At 40.9% G+C, this 20,501-nt stretch overlaps 1 protein-coding gene across 2 annotated transcripts in view; it reads left to right on the top strand.

Annotated features, from left to right (window-relative positions):
- Window positions 1-20,501, top strand: part of fgf22 (fibroblast growth factor 22) — a 165,704-nt gene that overhangs the window by 44,242 nt on the left and 100,961 nt on the right. Inside the window, exon 1 of one of the 2 annotated variants that reach the window (XM_067968357.1) lies at window positions 6,844-7,105. The exons of the other annotated variant lie outside the window; for it this stretch is intronic. The gene's annotated coding sequence lies outside the window, so the exon portion shown is untranslated. Of the gene's footprint in view, window positions 1-6,843; window positions 7,106-20,501 lie in introns of those variants that run through there. 2 annotated transcript variants of the gene reach the window in all.

Below are 20,501 nucleotides of genomic sequence, written 5' to 3'. Positions count from 1 at the left end.
ACCTTTCAAATGGAAACTGGCTGTGGCCCATTTTGGTGCTGATGCTGGGCCAAAGGACTGAGAGAAATTACAAGAGTCCAGCATGAATGATTTAGCAAAGTCTTTCAGGAAAAAAAACCTCAAGTAGCACAAGGTCTCAATGACTGTGGGAACCCTGATCCTGAACAATATTGTTCATGGGAAGATTAAGTCCTCCCCTTGGACTTAAAGTTTCACATTTTGTCATATCCTAGCATAGTACGCTATGTACAATACTGAGTCTGGGAAGCATCAAAGGTGACAATCTGAGTGATGTGTTCGATAATAAATTTGTTAAATACTGCAGGACAATTCTGAAATGAAAAGAACAGGATGGAACAATTTTACAAAGGCTTGCATGATTTGCCTTAGCAAAAACGTAGTAACTTTTTTGAGATGTGAACATCCCACATTTATTTACTTAAAGAACCACAACACAGATGCATTTATTTATGGAACTGGAGTATGAGCGACACACTTTACTTATTTATTTATCTATGATAGGTGAAAAGCAGACTATTTATTTATACACTTAATTTCTTTTATTCGTGGGCAATGTCATGGAAGATCCATTTATTTATCTTTACTGACATTGTCTAAAACTGTCTAATGTTATTGGCTACTCAGCAGGCAATAATCTCTTAGAACATTCAGCCTGTTAAGAATTTTTAAAATGATGCCCTGTGCTTAGGTTTTTAAAGGGCGTTCCAATATCAAATTCAGAAATATATACCTGTTAACAGTTCAAGCTTACAATCCTGTAGGCTCAGTGCTAGAATTTAAGATAGCAAGCTAATTATAGTCCAACAGTCTTCTCTAATCCAGCATATAGCCTCCTCCATTATGCACTGTAGACATTAGACGATAAAGGAACTGAAATCATATAGAATCATAGAGCACAGAAGGAGGCCATTCGTGCCTCTTTGAAAGAGCTATCCAATTAGTCCTACTCCCCTGCCCTCAAAGGATATGTGGAAAAGGCGGGAAAGTGGAGTTGAGGTAAAAATCAGATCAGCCATGATCTCATTAAATGGCGGAGCAGGCTTGAAGAGCCAAATGGCCTATTCCTGCTCCTATCTCTTATAGTCTTATGGTCTTTCTCCATAGCCCTGCATATTTTTCCCTTTCAAGTATTTATCCAATTCTCTTTTGAAAGTTATTATTGAATCTGCTTCCACCACTCTTTTTGGCAGTGCACTCCAGATTATAACAACTCGCTGCGTAAAAAAAATTCTCCTCATCTCACCTCTGGTTCTTTTACCAATTACTTTAAATTGTGCAATATTAGTACTGAACATGTTAACCTGTTCACATGAAATTCTTTTGTCTGCTAATTTAACAAAGGCATTAACCTGTTTATTTTAAACAGCTTAACATCTGTGTTAAAATAACAGACAGAGGAATTTCATAAGAACATATCAGTTACACAACACAGTTGTAACATGCAAAATGATTGCACTTCTTCTTAGAATGTAGCACCATCAGTTGGCTCAGCGCTGAGAGCACTGAAGCTTCAAATGTGTGGCTCCATGGAGTGCAAGATGTGAGTTCATGGTCATGTTCCACCTCACTGCTAGGTTATGGATCTCAGCCACATTGCTATGTGGAAGAAAAAGCCAGATGTTCCTCTATAGAGGGAAAGAAAAATCAAGGACCAGTTATCACAATTCCATTCTTCAACATCTCATAGTAACCCACAGTGCCAGCAGCAGAAGCCTGGAAACAGGTGGACCTGAAGAAACCGCCTTCCCAAAAAATCCATGCTTTCGAAATTAAAATGTGGTTAGAATCATGTACTACGTTATTATTTTCAGTCTGTGTTTATCAATGGTAATTTGGCTTGTACATTAGCAAACTATTCCAGGGCTAATAATTCATTCAACTGTGCCCAATCAGCCAGTCAGACTTACATGTTGAGAACAGAGGATTTGTTGCTGGAAAGAGGTGATTGAGCCAGTTATAAAACACCATGACATGTGGGAGACTCACTGATCCAAGACATGAAATATTCAATCAGCGACGTCATAGACAGTGTAGTCAGCTTCAATTAAACCTAAAATAAAAAGGCACTGACCTTATGTAGAAAAGGACAGCTAATAGACAAAGACAGATAATACAGTAATAGTAATAAACTTAACATTGCTTGGATGTCATGCTCCATTACCAGTTTTGATGGTCTGATTACCACGCTGAACACAGTGTGCTGGTTATGACCCTCCAAAAACAATGCACACATGCTCCTATGACAAGGGGTTGCAAACAACTTTTTTTTTATTCATTCATGGGATGTGGGCGTCGTTGGCAAGGCCAGCATTTATTGCCCATCCCTAATTGCACTTGAGAAGGTGGTTGTGAGCCGCCTTCTTGAACTGCTGCAGTCCGTATGGTGAGATTTTGACCCAGCAACGATGAAGGAATGGCGATATATTTCCAAGTTGGGATGGTGTATGACTTGGAGGGGAACTTGCAAGTGGTGTTGTTCCCATGTGCCTGCTGCCCCTGTCCTTCTAGGTGGTAGAGGTCGCGAGCTTGGGAGGTGCTGTCGAAGAAGCCTTGGCGAGTTACTGCAGTGCATCCTGTAGATGGTACAAACTGCAGCCACAGTGCGCCGGTGGTAAAGGGAGTGAATGTTTAGGGTGGTGGATGGGGTGCCAGTCAAGCAGGCTGCTTTGTCCTGGATGGTATTGAGCTTCTTGAGTGTTGTTGGAGCTGTACTCATCCAGGCAAGTGAAGAGTATTCCATCACACTCCTGACTTGTGCCTTGTAGATGGTGGAAAGGCTTTGGGGAGTCAGGTGGTGAGTCACTCGCCGCAGGATACCCAGCGTCTGACATGCTCTTGTAGCCACAGTATTTATGTGGCTGGTTCAGTTAAGTTTCTGGTCAATGATGACCCACAGGATGTTGATGGTGGAGGATTTGGCGATAGTAATGCTGTTGAATGTCAAGGGGAGGTGGTTAGACTCTCTCTTGTTGGAGATGGTCATTGCCTGGCACTTGTCTGGTGCGAACGTTACTTGCCACTTATCAGCCCAAGCCTGGATGTTGTCCAGGTCTTGCTGCATGCGGGCACAGACTGCTTCATTATCTGAGGGGTTGCGAATGGAACTGAACACTGTGCAATTATCAGCGAACATCCCCATTTCTGACCTTATGATGGAGGGAAGGTCATTGATGAAGCAGCTGAAGATGGTTGGGCCTAGGACACTGCCTTGAGGAACTCCTGCAGCAATGTCCTGGTCTTCAACAACCACTACCATCTTCCTTTGTGCCAAGTATGACTTCAGCCACTGGATAGTTTTCCCCCTGATTCCCATTGACTTCAATTTTACTAGGGCTCCTTGGTGCCACACTCGGTCAAATGCTGCCTTGATGTCAAGGGCTGTCACTCTCACCTCACCTCTGGAATTCAGCTCTTTTGTCCATGTTTGGACCAAGGCTGTAATGAGGTCTGGAGCCAAGTAGTCCTGGCGGAACCCAAACTGAGCATTGGAGAGCAGGTTATTGGTGAGTAAGTGCTGCTTGATAGCACTGTCGACGACACCTTCCATCACTTTGCTGATGATTGAGAGTAGATTGATGGGGCGGTAAGTGGCTGGATTGGATTTGTCCTGCTTTTTATGGACAGGACATATCTGGGCAATTTTCCACGTTGTCGGGTAGATGCCAGTGTTGTAGCTGTACTGGAACAGTTTGGCTAGAGGCGTGGCTAGTTCTGGAGGTCAGCCGGGATGTTGTCGGGGCCCATAGCCTTTGCTGTATCCAGTGCACTCAGCCATTTCTTGATATCACGTGGAGTGAATCGAATTGGCTGAAGACTAGCTTCTGTGATGGTGGGGATATCGGGAGGAGGCCGAGATGGATCATCCACTCGGCACTTCTGGCTGAAGATGGTTGCAAACACTTCAGCCTTGTCTTTTGCACTCACGTGCTGGACTCTGCCATCATTGAGGATGGGGATGTTCACAGAGCCACCTCCTCCTGTTAGTTGTTTAATTGTTCACCACCTTTCACGACTGAATGTGGCAGGACTGCAGAGCTTTGATCTCATCCGTTGTTTGTGGAATCGCTTAGCTCTGTCTATAGCATGTTGCTTCCGCTGTTTAGCATGCATATAATCCTGTATTGTAGCTTCACCAGGTTGGCACCTCATTTTTAGGTACACCTGGTGCTGCTCCTGGCATGCTGTTCTACACTCCTCATTGAACCAGGAATGGTCCCACTGCACCTCATGAGCTGATAGATCTGTTCTGAATCTATCCCATTTAGCACAGTGGTAGTGCCACACAACACGTTAGATGATGTCCCCACAAGGACTGTGGGGTGGTCACTCCTACCAATACTGTCATGGACAGATGCATCTGCGACAGGTAGATTGGTGAGGACAAGGTAAAATAGGTTTTTCCCTGGTGTTGGTTCGCTCACCACCTGCCGCAGGCCCAGTCTGGCAGCTATGTCCTTCAGGACTCGGCCAACTCAGTCAGTAGTGGTGCTACCGAACCACTCTTGGTGATGGACATTGAAGTCCCCCACCCAGAGTACATTCTGTGCCTTTGCTACTCTCAGTGCTTCCTCCAAGTGGTGCTCAACATGGAGGAGGACTGATTCATCAGCTGAGGGAGGCCGGTAGGTTGTAATCAGCAGGAGGTTTCCTTGCCCATGTTTGACCTAATGCCATGAGATTTCATGGGGTCCGGAGTCAATGTTGAGGACTCCCAGGGCCATTCCTTCCTGACCGTATATCACTGTACTGCCCCCTCTGGTGGGTCTGTCCTGCCAATGGGACAGGACATACCCAGGGATGGTGATGGAAGAGTCTGGGACGTTGGCTGAAAGGTATGATTCTGTGAGTATGGCTATGTCAGGCTGTTGCTTGACTAGTCTGTGGGACAGCTCTCCCAATTTTGGCACACGTTAGTGAGGAGGACGTTGCAGGGTCGACTGGGCTTGGTTTGCCTTTGTTGTGTCTGGTGCCTAGTGGTCTGTCCGGTTTTATGCTTATTATGACTTTTTGTTGCAAGATTGTACAACCGAGAGGCTTGCTCGGCCATTAAGAATCAATCATTTTGCTGTGGGTCTGGAGTCGCGTATAGGCCAGACTGGGTAAGGATGGCAGGTTTCCTTCCCTAAAGGACATTAGTGAACCAGATGGGTTTTTATGACAATCCGGTAGTTTCATGGCCACCACTATTGATAGTTTTTTTTTAATTCCAGATTTTATTTAATTATTTGAATTTAAATTCCTCAGATTGCTGTGGTAGAGATTTGAACTCATGACCCCAGATTATTAGTCCAGGCCTGCTGGATTACTCGTCGAGCAACATAACCACTATGCTACCGTACCCACTAACTGGTACAATATTATAGAAATGAACCTGATGCACTATTCGTACTGCAATCTATAAACTCTTCTCTTAAAGAGACCATTTTAATGAACTAAGCTTTTGAAATAAATAGAATATGCATCAATGAGCTGTGATAAAGAACAGCTAAGAAGGCGCTACAGGGGAGTGACAATGATCGTCAAATTTGAACATCCATTGAAATCTACCAGTTGAGAAAACTGCATACCTCCATACATGGATGGATGAACCTATTGATTACTGTCAGTGTGTCATTGTTACTGTTCACTGTGTCAATGAATATTGGTCAGGACACCAGGGCGAACTCCCCTACTCTTCTTCGAATAGTGCCGGGGAATCTTCTACATCCACCTGAAAGGTCAGATGGGGTCTCAGTTTAATGTCTCATCTGAACGACGGCACTTCCGACAGTGCAGCACTCCCTCATAAATAGAGTGAATAAGGAGAAACTGTTTCCAGTGGCAGGAGGGTCAGTAACCAGAGGATACAGATTAAGGTAATTGGCAAAAGAGCCAGAGAGGGAGATGAGGAGAAATTTTTTTCCGCAACTTGTTGTTATGATCTGGAATGCACTGCCTGAAAGGGTGCTGGAAGTAGATTCAATAGTAACTTTCATAAGGGAATTGGATAAATACTTGAAAAGGAAAAAATTGCAGGCTATGGGGAAAGAGAAAGGGAGTGGGACTAATTGGATAGCACTTTCAATGGCACAGGAACGATGGGCTGAATGGCCTCCTACTGTGTGATATGATTCTATGATTCTATGCCATCACTTACACATAGTGACTAGAGAAAGTCACCCCCTCAAGTTTACTTTGAATAGATTTATTAAAGAAATATAATTGGTATGAATTATACAATGCTGGTCTTAAAAGGGTGACATCAAAACTATGTAGGATTTTTGAAATTCTTCTTAAGTTCAACACAAGAGCACAGAAGTAAACTGCTAAATTGTGTGGCAGCAATAACGCTATATTTATGACTGATATTTGTACTGGTGGGACCCACCAAGAGCCATTTATAACATAGCTACTTGAAACAACTTGCGATACTTGCGTAAGACATTCCTGTATTACAAATGCAGTTAATATTTAGCCATCTTTAATCCAGAAGCCCTAGAGATTGGACTCATCTTGGATCGTAATAATTTGAACTGTGTATGATCACCCACTGTTTAAATTTATGGCTATCGTGATTCAGCTCATGGAACTGATAGTACTACATTAAGTTGCAAACCTGGTGTGCACACTGTTTTTTTCCCCTTTTTCACAGAAAATGGTGAGAGATTCGCGTCAGGTCATTATATGCACTTGTCGTGAATCTCTTGCTCGGCAATCAGGGTTTACTGAAACCCAGGGAGTTTTTACTCTGAACTTTGATTGTAATAAATAACTGTACAGTTGATACTTCAGCATTTACCATGTGATTTCTTTGCAATGTAGTATAATACAAACAAGATTTTACAGACTGTGGTGTAAATTCAGAGACGATGTTAAGACTGCCGCCTTGCAACTTTAATTGTTTTGACTTCCTTTCTTACAATCAAGGTGTTGGCCAGGCCTGATAAAGGCTCCACCTTAACCTTGTTCTAGGGTAACTTAAAGTATCAGAGAGTTAAAAACCCTTCAATCGGTCGGTTCCATTGAACATGTACACCCAATTTCTCTTAAGCTGCAGCTTGTTACTTATCCAGAACTCATCTTTCCAGTCTCCACGGACTTTCAGGTAAATGTTTAGCCTGTTGTTTAGAAGTGTAAGAGATGTGTTAATTATTTATTTGCCATAGCTTCTTTTTCAGAAATGAATCACCAGCTCCACCATAGATGATGCACTAACAATTGGTCACAAAAAACTTAAAACATTTCTACATCTGTGGGGAAAACTACCTAGCAATGAATGGAAAAAATGAAACATTTACTCACTTCTAAAGCCTATTGTAGATGTAATATGAGTACAATAATTCCACATTGTGGTGCCGCAATATGAGGTATTGTGATTGCTTCACAACTGGGCAGCTGGGCTGATTTTAGAAAGGCCCAAGAGGGCTTATAACTGCAATGTCCCTGCTTATTCCTATTCCTATGTGTGTGTGTTTGTGATCTGTAATCAAGACTGATAACAAGGTTAGAATTTCACCTAGAAAGGTAAATGTTATCACATTATCAGGTGGAAATATTAACTCAAAATAACTTTGAACCTATTATTAACTCAAAATAACTTTGAATCAAACTAAGTGTCAGAAACGTATCTCAAAAAAATATTTGAAAATGGTGCCATTGAAATACATTAGTTGTCGTGCTGTGGGTGGAGCTTATATACCCAGACTGCTTGTAAAGATAACTCACATGCAGCCTGCGTGCTGCTAGGCCTCACCCACAAAGCTTGAGGCACACAGGAAGTAATAGAGGCTTCGCTGTGCTCTGGCGCTATACCAGCTTGTTTTATTTACTGAGGTATTCTTCATCTTTATTTTCAATGGCATTTTTACCCTCTAATGATTTAACATTGGAATTGAACTGGTGCAGATTAGGCATGCTGCATGGCGACAAAACAATTTATTTCATAACGTTGATGGTGCAGGTACAAGCATGGATGGCAGCTAACACTCTGCTCTATACAGACTGTGCAATGAATGCCATTAATTTGCAGTCGGAGGAGGCTACAACACCATCTCAACCAGGCTAACAGAAGATCTATTGTGGGTTGCCATAGGGTTCAAATCTTCAGTTTTTGTCACAGCACAAGAAACCTCAACAGAGTTAAGAAATCAGGATAATTCCATAATCCTGTGCTCCCAGTGGGGAGCCATGCTCACTGGGAGCATGGATTGGAGAATGGAGACCACAATATTGTAGCCCTGCCTCTGACCCACGCTCTCTTCAAGACTGGCTTCCCCGCTGGGGACACCAGCTTGTGGAGTTAACTTTCGAAAGGAAGCTGGGTGCAAGAAAAGGCCATTCAGCTCAACTAGGTCGCTCAATCCAGAATCTATATATTATTATTCTATCATGGTCTTGACCCTCACCCTCACCACCATCACCACTACTTTAAATAACACCAAGTTCCCTCTTCAGCCTCCTCTGGGAAAAAATAATAAGCCCTGCTACTGATACCTTTACAGCCTTCAATACCTCTCCTCAACAGATATTCAGTTAGGCCCAGCTAACACAATTTGGTGTAAAACTGCTCGATGCATACATGGGGGAGGGGGTGAGATATGTATTTTCCATGTTTTAGAATTGCCTTCAACAATTCAGTTTGGTTTTCCGATAACCTAGCAAAAGTCCCTGAAATTGCTGGTTTGGTCATATGCATTGAGATTTTTTTTAATCCTAAGTGGCCGTGTAGGGATGAGTAGGTTTTATTTTTAACAGGGGGAAGGGAAAGAACCTGACACTCTATCCATCTAAACCCTGCTGTCGGATAATACTCAATGCCAGAAACCCACTTGGGAGTTCACAGCCTGCTCTCCCACTCCCTTGATGGGAGGAGAACACCATAAAGGTGCACTGCCAAGTAATTAAGGGAGGGATAAAATAAACAGAAGCAAAACAAAAAAATCCTCACTTGCCCGTGGAACTGTAAATTCTACAGGAAGGGAGGAAATTGGAGGGGAAAATTACATTTTAAAAAAATAAATCCCATTCAAATGAATTTGTAGAATTTCTCTAGATAGGGTTCAGAAATCTACCATCTCGGTACCAAATCTGCTCCGAGCTTCTCGGTTCAATTAAACTGATCTCATCCAGTTCAACGGAACAATTATAGTCAAACAACTTCTGTAACGTTATTTTCCAAAAGCAAATAAAAGCAGAAATGGATGTGAAAAGCTGGCTGTTGCTCAAAAAAATTGTGAAGGAGTTTGCCCCCCAAACAGAAGCTTTAGTCCTTGCGGTATGGTCAGTTCCCTTTTCAGTGAGGCAGAAAAACAATTAATAATGGAACCTATTAAAGGCTGATTGTCGCCACTAAGAGGGAGGTAGAATTACAGCCCTTTGATGTAACTGAGTATGAATCAGGCCTCATTACAGAGATATAATCTACATTCATACATTTATGTTGGTTAGCTGAACCTATTGGGACATATTGAATTGCATATCCATAGAGCATCTTTGCCACAGAGGCTTTTTTTCTAGTCTTAAGCATCAGACAGCGATTCAATGGTAGAATAGTATTTTACAAGGTAAAAGAAAAAGGTAGAGAAGCTGTTTACTTATTGAGCTTCCATCCCAGAAATGCGCGGTGTCTGTTCCAGTGACTGGCATCTGTTTACAAGGCTGCGCATCAGGTTCCTTTGAAACTCATCACATGGGGCTGGAGTAAGATCAAAACTTCCCAAGTCAACTGTGTGGGCAGGAAAATGATCTTCAGAAACAATTACATAATTAATTGACCTTGGCTCTTCCGTAAATCAACTGGTCTCCCATCCTCTGTGGCAATAAACCTTATCACGTGGAAAAGACTGCTGTGAATGAAATGGGCTTTCTTAGCTTTTGTAGATTGGGGTAACAACTTTAATATAAGACATACTAAAAACACTCTTTTCTGTAGGCCCGACAGTGATTAACAATGAGACTACAGAAATTTGTAGCATTTCATATTAAGGAGATGTCAAAGTCTTAATACACTTTACATTCACTCTCTCTAGTTTTATAAGTTTTATCACCTGACGAAGGAGATAATCTCCGAAAGCTTGTGATTTTAAAATAAAACTGTTGGACTATAACCTGGTGTTGTAAGATTCCTTACATTTGTCCACCCCAGTCCATCACCGGCATCTCCACATCATAGTTTTATAAGAGACAGTGGCATTTCATTTTGCAAACTAAGCTGGAAATTTGACAGTTTAACCCTTTTAGAATTAATGTGATTTTTTTCTGCTTTCAAAAAAGGAGACCTTGGCCAGATCCCTATTTTTGTTTTTCTTTAATTTTTTCTTGGATGATGTGGTCATTTATTGTCCATTTCTAGTTGCTCTGAGAGGTTGATGGTGGGCCTTCTTGAACCGCTGCAGTCCTTGTGGCGATGTTGCCGCGACAATGTTGTTAGGTGGGGAATTCAGGATTTTGACCCAGTAACAACAAAGGAACGGCAATATATGTCCAATTCAGGATGACGTGTGTCTAAGATGTGTTGGTGTTCCCACCACGTTGCTGCTCTCACCCTTATCAATGGTCAGGGAGAGATGGTTGTGTTTTCTCTTGTATGAGATGGTACTTAGGTGACATAAATGTTGCTAGCCACTTCTCAGCCATAGCCTGGATGTTATGAAGGTCCTGCTGTCGGCTGACTTTTTCATTATTGGAGGAGTTGTGAATGGAGTTGAACCCTGTGGGTGGAGGGAAGGTCATTGATGAAACAGCTGAAGATGGTTGAGCCAAGGGGACTTCCCTGAGGAACTCCTGCAGTGATATCTTGAGTTAATGATAATTGGTCTCCGACAATCACAATCATCTTTCTTTATGTCAGGTATGACTTCCATTGACCTCTGTTTTACTAGAGCTACTTAGAGCTAAACTTGGTCATAATGCTGCCTGATGTCAAAGGAACGCACTCTCACCACTCCTCTTCTTTTTTTTTGGTGCTAACCATACTTTGTGCTGTGGCCATACTACTAAATTTGCATTGGTGGTCCGATGAAAACAAAAGCTCAATCTAGTCTCCTGTCAACATTGAGACTTATTTTTAATGCTTCATTATTGGGGAGGGCCAGTAAAATATACATCAATGGAGGGTATCAATTACCAACAACAGTAGTATATTCCATCTCAGGTGTCACATGGACCTTTGTTCAGAGGCTGTGATCAGGCCTTGTTTGAAGTGGGTAGCTGGCATAGCAGAGGAGACATGCCACTATTTCATAATGTTGGATCATTTTTTTTAAATTGTACATATCACAATGGTTCAGTCCCTAACAGGGCAGGTAAGCGGGATCTCTTTGAGGATGAGTTGGCTCCAAGATATCACTCTTATGATGGGAGATTGGAACTGAGTCAATGCTCTGTAGCAGACTCGGTAATCTGATACCTGAGCCAGGCACGATGGTAGCATTCGAGGGTGCTGTTCATGATTGACCAAACAGCTTTTCTTATTGATAGGATCTGGATGGGTAGACATGTCACTGAAGGCTGGCATTCTTCCCATTCATCCCTAGGCAGCTCTGCAAGCCAATGCTTTAATGGGAAGGTGCTGTCTAGACATGCAGCAAGAGTCTTACCAGTGCTCTGTGCTGGGAAGTACATGGTTTTAGCCAATTAAACTGCAACAGTACCCTTTGTACACACTTGAAGGGCCTTGTGCTTAAGTTTAGGTGTGATCTTTGACTCAATGGCAGCCTCTGAGTCAGAAGATTGTGGGTTCAAGACTCACTCCAGAGTCTTGAGCATTTCAATGTAGTACTGAGCATATGCTCACATTGTCAGAGGTGCCACAGAATCATACAATACAGAAGGAGGCAATTCCGCCCATTGTGCCTGTCCCACTTACTTGCCCTGTTAGGGACTGCACCCTTGCGACGTTTACAATTTTAAAAAAATGATCCAACATTGTGAAATAGTGGCATGTCTTCTCTGCTGCGCCAGCTATGCACTTCAAGCAAGGTCTTTGAAAGAGCAATGCAATTAGTCCCACTCCCCTGCTCTTTCCCAATAACCCTGCAAATGTTTTCCTTTTCAAGTGCCATCTTTCAGACGAGATGTTAATCTGATGCCCTGTCTGCCCTCTCAGGTGGACATTAAATGATCCCATGGTACTATTCGAAGAAGAGCAGGGGAGTTCTGCTGGTGTCGCGGCCAACATCACTAAAACAGATTTATCTCATTGCTGTTTGTGGGATCTTGCAGTGTACAAATTGGCTGCCACTCCTTACATTACAACAGTGACTACACTTCACAGGTATTTGTTTTGAAATTTGCAAAACAAATGTTTTGAATTTTATATTAATTTTAGAAAATGTATGTGAGAGTAGTCACTACAATAGCTTAAATAAGACAATAAGAGTGACAGGTAGAGTTCATCACAGCACAGAAACAGGCCATTCGGCCCAAATGGTCCATGCTGGTGTTTATGCTCCACATGAGCCTCCTGTCACCTTACTTCATTAATCCTATCAGCATATCCTTCTATTCCTTTCTCCCTCATGTGTTTATCTAGCTTTCTCTTAAATGCCTCAATGACTGTGTGTTGTGACATCCTCGTGCATCAGAATAGGGGTGTCCAACTAATGCACACAGACAACAAATTGCACAGTTTCAGCCAACTTTCTCACTCAGTTTCAGAACCACTGATCGCGCCTGTGACCACTTGTAAAAAAAATTATACAATTTCATATGTTGCTTACAGCTACCTACGTCTGGCAAGGGAAATAGGTTTAGCAATGCTAAAGCAGAGAGCTGGTTTATAGATACTGTTCTCCCTCAATCCAAGCTAAACAATTGCCAATATAAAAGTAGCTTTCCAATCACTGAAGAGAGACAACTTTCATCCCATTAGTTTTAATTGGGTTCAAACACAGACCTGACAGTTGAAAAGGCAGTGCTTTAACCAAAAGTACCAGGCAGTCCTTTATATTTCTAAAATGTACATTGTTACTGAAGTCAAAACTGACCTCAGGTTGGGTTTGGACTCCATGTGTGAGGCCACTGTGAGGAGAAAGTCTCATGTCAACTGAGCTTTGCACTACCTGCATATCAGCTACAACTGATGCCAAGTGAACGTTTTACATTTTAAAATGAAAATTAAATTAAATAAAAGCTTAAAAAAGAAAGACTTGCATTTATATACCATTTTTCACATCCTCAGGATGCCTAAAAGTGCTTCACAGCCAATAAATTACTTTTTGAAGTGTAGTTACTGGTATTTTTTGTTTGCAAACTTAAAAGGTTCCTATGGACCTATTGGAGCCCCTTTAATTTTTTAATCTTGGCATCTGCAACCCTAAATCAAGGAAAGAAAGTGGGAAAAATCATCCAGGGTCCCCAATTTTAATCTATTGACCCCTTCTGCAAGTGCATTTGTGTAGACATTGGTTGATTACAGTTCTACAACCCTCTGAGAACTCTGCATTCCTCCAACCCTGGCTTCTTGTGCATCCCCCATTTCCCTCGCCCCATCATTGGCAGCCGTGCCTTCAGCCATCTAGGCCCTAAGCTCTGGAATTTCTTCCTCAAACCTCTTTGCCTCTCCACCTCTCACTCCTCCTTTAAGATGTTGCTTAAAACCTATCTCTTTGACCAAGCATTGGCCACCTGTCCTAATTTCTTATTTGGCTCAGTGCCAATTGTTGTCTGATAATGCTCCTGTGAAGCGCCTTGAGATGTTTCAGTACATTAAAGGCACTATGTAAACGTAAGTTGTTGTTCATTACAGCATTGGGCATGGCTATGATGCCCTTGAAGTCAAATAGCTTGTGAAGCCTCATGGATGAATAATGGCTAGTTGCACAATGTACTAAAAGGTACCAGTACTATGGAAGTGTGACCCAACATGGAGTCGATGCCTTGAAGAAAGGACAGATGGGGAGAAAATTGGATCAAGAAAAAATATTAAACTGCTCCAACACCAGACCTGCATTGTATACATTAAAAACAATCCAATAATTTTTAAAATTGATTTACTGTCACTCAATACTAACCTTAGCACTCATCATAAAACATGAACAACTGCAAATAACTGGCCCTGTGTTTGAAGGTGCTTTATGGTCATTGAATATGGCTGCCATCACTCTTGGACTCCCTTGGACTTGGCCTAAATGTAAATAATAGAGAGGGGGTGGGGCAGTTGGAGGCAGGAGGTTGTGTGAAGAAACCTCCACGGATACATTCAACCAGAGTTGGCAACCCTAGATAACATTGGCATGAGGTGATCAATGCCGTATGATCTCATTACTGCAGCTTGATCGAGGATGAATCTTAAATTGATTACTGGGGAATTCTACAGGTATTCTATATTCCGATAAAAATAGTAGTCTTTTTTTTTAAACCATTGAGAAACCCAAGGTCAACACTGCAAGAGACCATCAAGGTTGTAAAGAGTAGGAGAAAAGACAAAGTCAATCAGAAAGTTCCATTGTTTTGAGGTGCTGGGAGAGATTGAGTCAGAGGAGGAGATTGTGCAATGAGTTTGCTTTTAAGTTACAGTTGCTGAAGTCAGTGGCAACACCACTGCTGCCTCGCTTGAGATCAGCTAACACAGTGAAAACTGTGCTAAGATGCAGCAACTGCAACAAGTATGCTGTAAGTAATGACGGGCACTATAATCCGAAGAGCATAAGAAACAAAGCTCTAAAATTAGTGGAATTACAACAGAGATTAAAAATAAACTACTTCTCAGTGCTAAATACAATATAATTTCTGGTTCACTTCTCTGCATCTGATTTAGAAAATCATTGCTAATATTATGACGCATACAGTAGTGAGCTTGTTTGTTCCCTGGAATGTGCTGGGGACAGATGTAGGAGAATGCAAAGGGGAGCAGTTGTGCTTAGAAGTGCATTGGTTATGTCTCTCTCCTTTAACCTGATTGATACAAAACCACAAACGACAAAGAGACTAAGGGGCTGGATTGTTCGGTGGGTGGGCAATAAGAGCTTACCGCCAGCAGAGAACAGTAAAGTTTCCACTGCAGCTATTATTCACTACAGGCAGTAAGCCTGTTTTTTTAGACTACTTAAAATTTGTCTTATTCAGCGATTCTAATGCTTAAAATAATGAATGGTGCATACAGAAAGCAAAAAGAGAGAGAGAGAAGCATGTGACTTAATGGCAAACTATGGGCTACAATGGAACATTTAGATATTCTTCCCATAGAGGCTCCCCCCAATAGCTCAGTAGGTAAATGCACTGCCTAGTATGGTACTGAGCCACACACATCAAGAAAGTTCTAGGTTGAATCCCCGGGCTCTACTGAGTTATTTGGTCTCAACTGATGCAGCAGTGGTGTTGCTACAACTGAGCTCAGCATCCCCGAGTGAATAAAAGATGGAGCTTGGCTGCGATGCCCCCCATGGCCTTCCAATAATTCACTGTCTAGGTTCAGATATAAAAAACATGGCCACATTGGTAAGCTCCTAAATGCTGCCTTTTCAACAGAGTCAATGCCTTGAGGAAAAGATGTGGAGATGCCGGTGATGGACTGGGGTTGACAATTGTAAACAATTTTACAACACCAAGTTATAGTCCAGCAATTTTATTTTAAATTCACAAGCTTTCGGAGGCTACCTCCTTCCTCAGATTTCCACATCGTTCACCTGAGGAAGGAGGTAGCCTCCGAAAGCTTGTGAATTTAAAATAAAATTGCTGGACTATAACTTGGTGTTGTAAAATTGTTTACAATTGAGGAAAAGAGAGGAGAGAACTAGGGGAAAGAAACCATCCCATGCCATTTGAACACAGAGAAACAGGCTCCAACTGTGAATAAAGGACTTTAAAAAATATGTAGACAGCATGGTGATAAGTAATAATTCTATTGGCCTCTGTCTCTGCTGATTAATAAAAAGCAGAACAATGGGCATTAGGTATAAGTTCCATTGTCTCCCAATTATTGTATTCTGCACACACAGGCAATAAACTATTACCACCTGTGTGGGCTCCATCAGGAAAATGGTTTTACCTGATCGTTACTGCTACTACCATATAAAACCATTGCAGCATTGTGTGGCAAAATGACTGCCTGCAAGAAAATCCAGGCAACAGAGTACTTACCTCCATTAATGAAAAAACAACATCCCTTCACTGTAGTACTCTCTATAATATCCCATTGCAATGTTATGTTTCTTGTGTGGCTTCTACATACAAGTCATGATGTGGCGATGCCGGTGATGGACTGGGGTTGACAATTGTAAACAATTTTACAACACCAAGTTATAGTCCAGCAATTTTATTTTAAATTCACAAGCTTTCGGAGGCTTCCTCCTTCGTCAGGTTCACATCGTTCACCTGACGAAGGAGGAAGCCTCCGAAAGCTTGTGAATTTAAAATAAAATTGCTGGACTATAACTTGGTGTTGTAAAATTGTTTACAATTCTACATACAAGTTTAATTGTATTGTGCTTGCCCCAATTCAATCCATACAAGTCTAATTGCGCCCCCTTGGGGAATCCTAAAGTTACAATAAAATGTATTTTCCAGTTCACAAATTCACTGATTTAAAGTAATTTGAGAATAAAGCTAACAGCATTCAACAGATTTAAGGCAAATATAACTGTTGTAGAATACATTGTGGGTTGCATTATAGACTATCCAATATATAGTGTTTTCAAATACATATTCATAAATACTAAATAACATCTCTCCCTAAAGAAATACACTCTTGTCTTCTGGAATTCTCTACCCAGTTCCCTCCAACTGGCCACTCCCACCCCTCCCCCCGACCTCCTCTCCCCACAATTTCCAAAAACCTCCTTAAAACCCAGCTCTTTGACTGTGCCTTTGGTTCCTTATCTTAGCCTCTACATTTCCTTCTACTTTCCCCATGTTGAATGTCCATCATATCCTTATTGTAACGTGCTCTGTGATGTCTTTCTGAGCTTGAGGAGCACTAAATAAATGCACATTGTTGTTGTTCTAGGTCCCTGTTGGGCTAAACGCATCATCTGGGGTTTATGCACTGTGCTCGCGGTGTGGGACAGAAACATACAAACCAGGAAGATCCTAGGTTTGATTTCTAGGTGAGCAGTTCTCAGCCAGAGAGGCAATGTTGCTGCTCCATTGGCCTCAACATCCCAGGGCTAGAGACGGAATCTCACTCCTGCTGATTGTCTAGTGGTTCCTGTTGGAAGTTGTGTGCATGTGACGGCAGGATTGACCTTGGCTGTGATGCCCTTAATGTTCAATAGCCTACTGACACTCACGAGGCTTACACCTGAGGATTGGACAATTGGATGAGGTGCCATAGCCATCCAACTATGGAACTGGGCCTCAGCAAGGAATTGCTGCTTTCAGAAGAGGCGGGGAAAAAAATTCCAATTTTTTTTTTTAAAAAGCAGTGCAGAGAATTACAAAATAAAAACAATTTGAAGCAATGTTACTCTTGTGAGGTGTATGGGTTTTAAGAGATTCTAAATGACCCCATGGACTAAACTGATGCTCAAAACCTTTTGCTATTAAGCAAGATAGGATCTTATGATATTTTAAATTACAATGAGTGGAGCTAGCTATGTAAGTGAAACAATTTTAATTGAAATGAGTAAGAAAAAAAATCAAACATTTACAAAGAACTACCAGTTCCTTAAACATTTATTTGTGTACTCCTGTTGATTGTTCAAAACAATGATGACTCTATTTCAAACATTGAGTTCTGGTGACATTATTGGGATTACTAGTTTAAAGGTGTTACTGGCTTGAATATGTAAGGGTACTGTGCTAACATAAAGCTGAAGCACTCCTGTGTGACAGACAGATTTTGAATTCAGCTCAGTAATTTAATAATAACAATTTGTATTTAAATAGCACCTTTTACATAGAATTACATAGGATTTACCACGCAGAAACAAGCCATTTGGCCCAACTGGTCTCTGCCCCACACAAGCTTCCTTCCACCCTATTTCATCTAACCCTATCAGCATAACCTTCTATTCCTTTCTCCCTCATGTACTTATCTAGCTTCCCCTTAAATGTATCTATTCTATTTGCCTCAACTACTCCATGTGGCAGCAAGTTCCACATTCTAACTACTCTCTGGGTAAAGAAGTTACTCCTGAATTCCTTATTGGATTTATTAATGACTATCTTATATTTATGGCCCCTGGTTTTGAACTCCCCACAAGTGCAAACATCTTCTCTATATCTACCCAATCGATCCCTTCATAATTTTAATCAGGTCACCTCTCAGCCTTCTATTTTTCTAGAGAAAAGAGCCCCAGCCTGTTCAGTCTATCCTAATAGTTATAACCTCTCAGTTCTGGTATCATCCTTGTAAATCTTTTTTGCACCATCTCCAGTGCCTCTATATCCTTTTTGTAATATGGAGACAAGAACTATGCACAATACTTCTTTAAGTGTGGCCTATTCCTCTGGAAATTAATTCCAGTGCTTTGTTTGCATTTTTTATTGTAAACAATTTTACAACACCAAGTTATAGTCCAGCAATTTTATTTTAAATTCACAAGCTTTCGGAGATTTTCTCCTTCCTCAGGCAAACATTTGCCTGAGGAAGGAGAAAATCTCCGAAAGCTTGTGAATTTAAAATAAAATTGCTGGACTATAACTTGGTGTTGTAAAATTGTTTACAATTGTCAACCCCAGTCCATCACCGGCATCTCCACATCATGCATTTTTTATGTCCTTGTTAACCTGCGATGCTACTTTTAAATAATTGTGAATCTGTACTCCTAGATCCCTTTGCTCCTCTATCCCATTTAGACTCTTATTTTCCAACGAGTATGTGGTCTCCTTATTCTTCCTACCAAAATACACCACTTCACACTTATCCATATTAAAATTAATTATAAATACTAAAAAATAACCTTAATTATTAATTACCTTAATGAAGACCTTTTGAAAATCCAAGTATATTACATCTACTACACTTCCCTTATCTATTCTTTCTGTTACTTCGTCAAAGAATCCAATAAGGTTGGTTAAGCATGATCTTCCCTTTTGAAATCCATGCTGACTATTCTTTATTATATCTCCGGTTTCTAGAAATTTTTCTATTACATCTTTGAGTAAAGATTCCGTTATCTTTCCTACCACCCATGTTAAGCTAACTGGTCTATAGTTCCCTGGATTTGTTCTATTTCCCTTTTTAAATATAGGAGTAACATTAGCTGTCTACCAGTACCCTGGCACTATTCCCTTTTCTAATGAATTTTTGAATATATATAATAGTGCCTCTGTTATTTCTTCCCTAGCTTCTTTTTATATGCGTGGCTGCAATCCATCCGGACCAGGGGTTTTATCCTCTCTAAGTTTGACTAGTTTATCTATTATTTTTCTCCTTTCTATCTTAAATGTATTGATATCTTTTTTGATCTCTTCTTTTAATGTCATGTCCACCCTGTTAGTTTCTCTGGTAAATACTGAGGCAAAATATTTTTGTCATTCAATATTTTTGCCATTTCACTGTCACTACCTATGAGTTTATCTTCTGTATCCCTTAGTCGCCCTATCCCTATCCTGGTTTATCTTTTGTTATTTATGTGTCTGTAGAATACTTTATATTTCCTTCAGCTCACACTCCCTCACTGAACACCACCTTCCTTCTTCTTATAGTGCATGTGTTGAATTATTAAATATTGATCTTTCAGGAAAACACAACAGATATTCAAAAGGTACTGGATAACGTAATTAGAGAGTTAAAATACCAAGGGGTTGAGCTTCATTAGACTGAATGTCTTTTTGTTGTCTTTGACCTTTCTTATGTTCCTCTGTGCCCTTTAATAGAACAATGAAAATTTAGTTTCTTTCAATTCTTAGAAGATACAAGGATAAATTTTCCATCCATTAAAATTAATAATAATTATCACTTTATACCTTTGGTGAACTCAGCTTTTAGTCCTTCACCGAATGACATTCTTGACCTTGCTACTTCTCTGACCTCAAATAGAGTTTCCACAGCTCCGCCATTTCGAAAGCTACCTTGTAGAAGCTCAGTTTCTATGTTCATACCAGATACTTCTCTCTTCAACATACTGCTCCTCTCCACATCCAGGGAGGCTCTTCTAGTATCTCTGTCACACTTGTGGAAAGACTACAAAAGTAACATATTCTTTCTAATCGTTAAATACATCCTGTTCACTTGCTCTCCTTAACTATATCCTCATTGTTTTGAAATCGAGAATCACCACGCCATCTTTTAATCTAACTTGTTCTTTCTTAGGAGCTCAACATTCATCTCTCTTATTCGTCTTTTCCTCCAACAACCTACAAGTTTTGAAAACCCAAGCTTGGTGTCATCTAGCCACTATTTCTTGATTTATCTAATCTTCTCTCCTACTCCGTTCAGCCATCAATGGCCTGCACTATGGACTTTGCTCCCTCACCCAGGTTTCTCAATAAAAATGTAATATAACATTGTGCAGAAAACGAAAGCTCAACATTCATAAAGTGGCAGTCAAAATAATCTAAGATAACTACTGTATCAGCTGAAAGCAACAAAAATTGTTCCAATTCCATAAATTCTT

The sequence above is a fragment of the Heptranchias perlo genome, chromosome 29, assembly GCF_035084215.1.
Source record: "Heptranchias perlo isolate sHepPer1 chromosome 29, sHepPer1.hap1, whole genome shotgun sequence".
NCBI lineage: Eukaryota > Metazoa > Chordata > Chondrichthyes > Hexanchiformes > Hexanchidae > Heptranchias > Heptranchias perlo.
The sequence above is the reverse complement of the archived record's forward strand: the minus strand, read 5'-3'. Positions and strand labels throughout refer to the sequence as shown.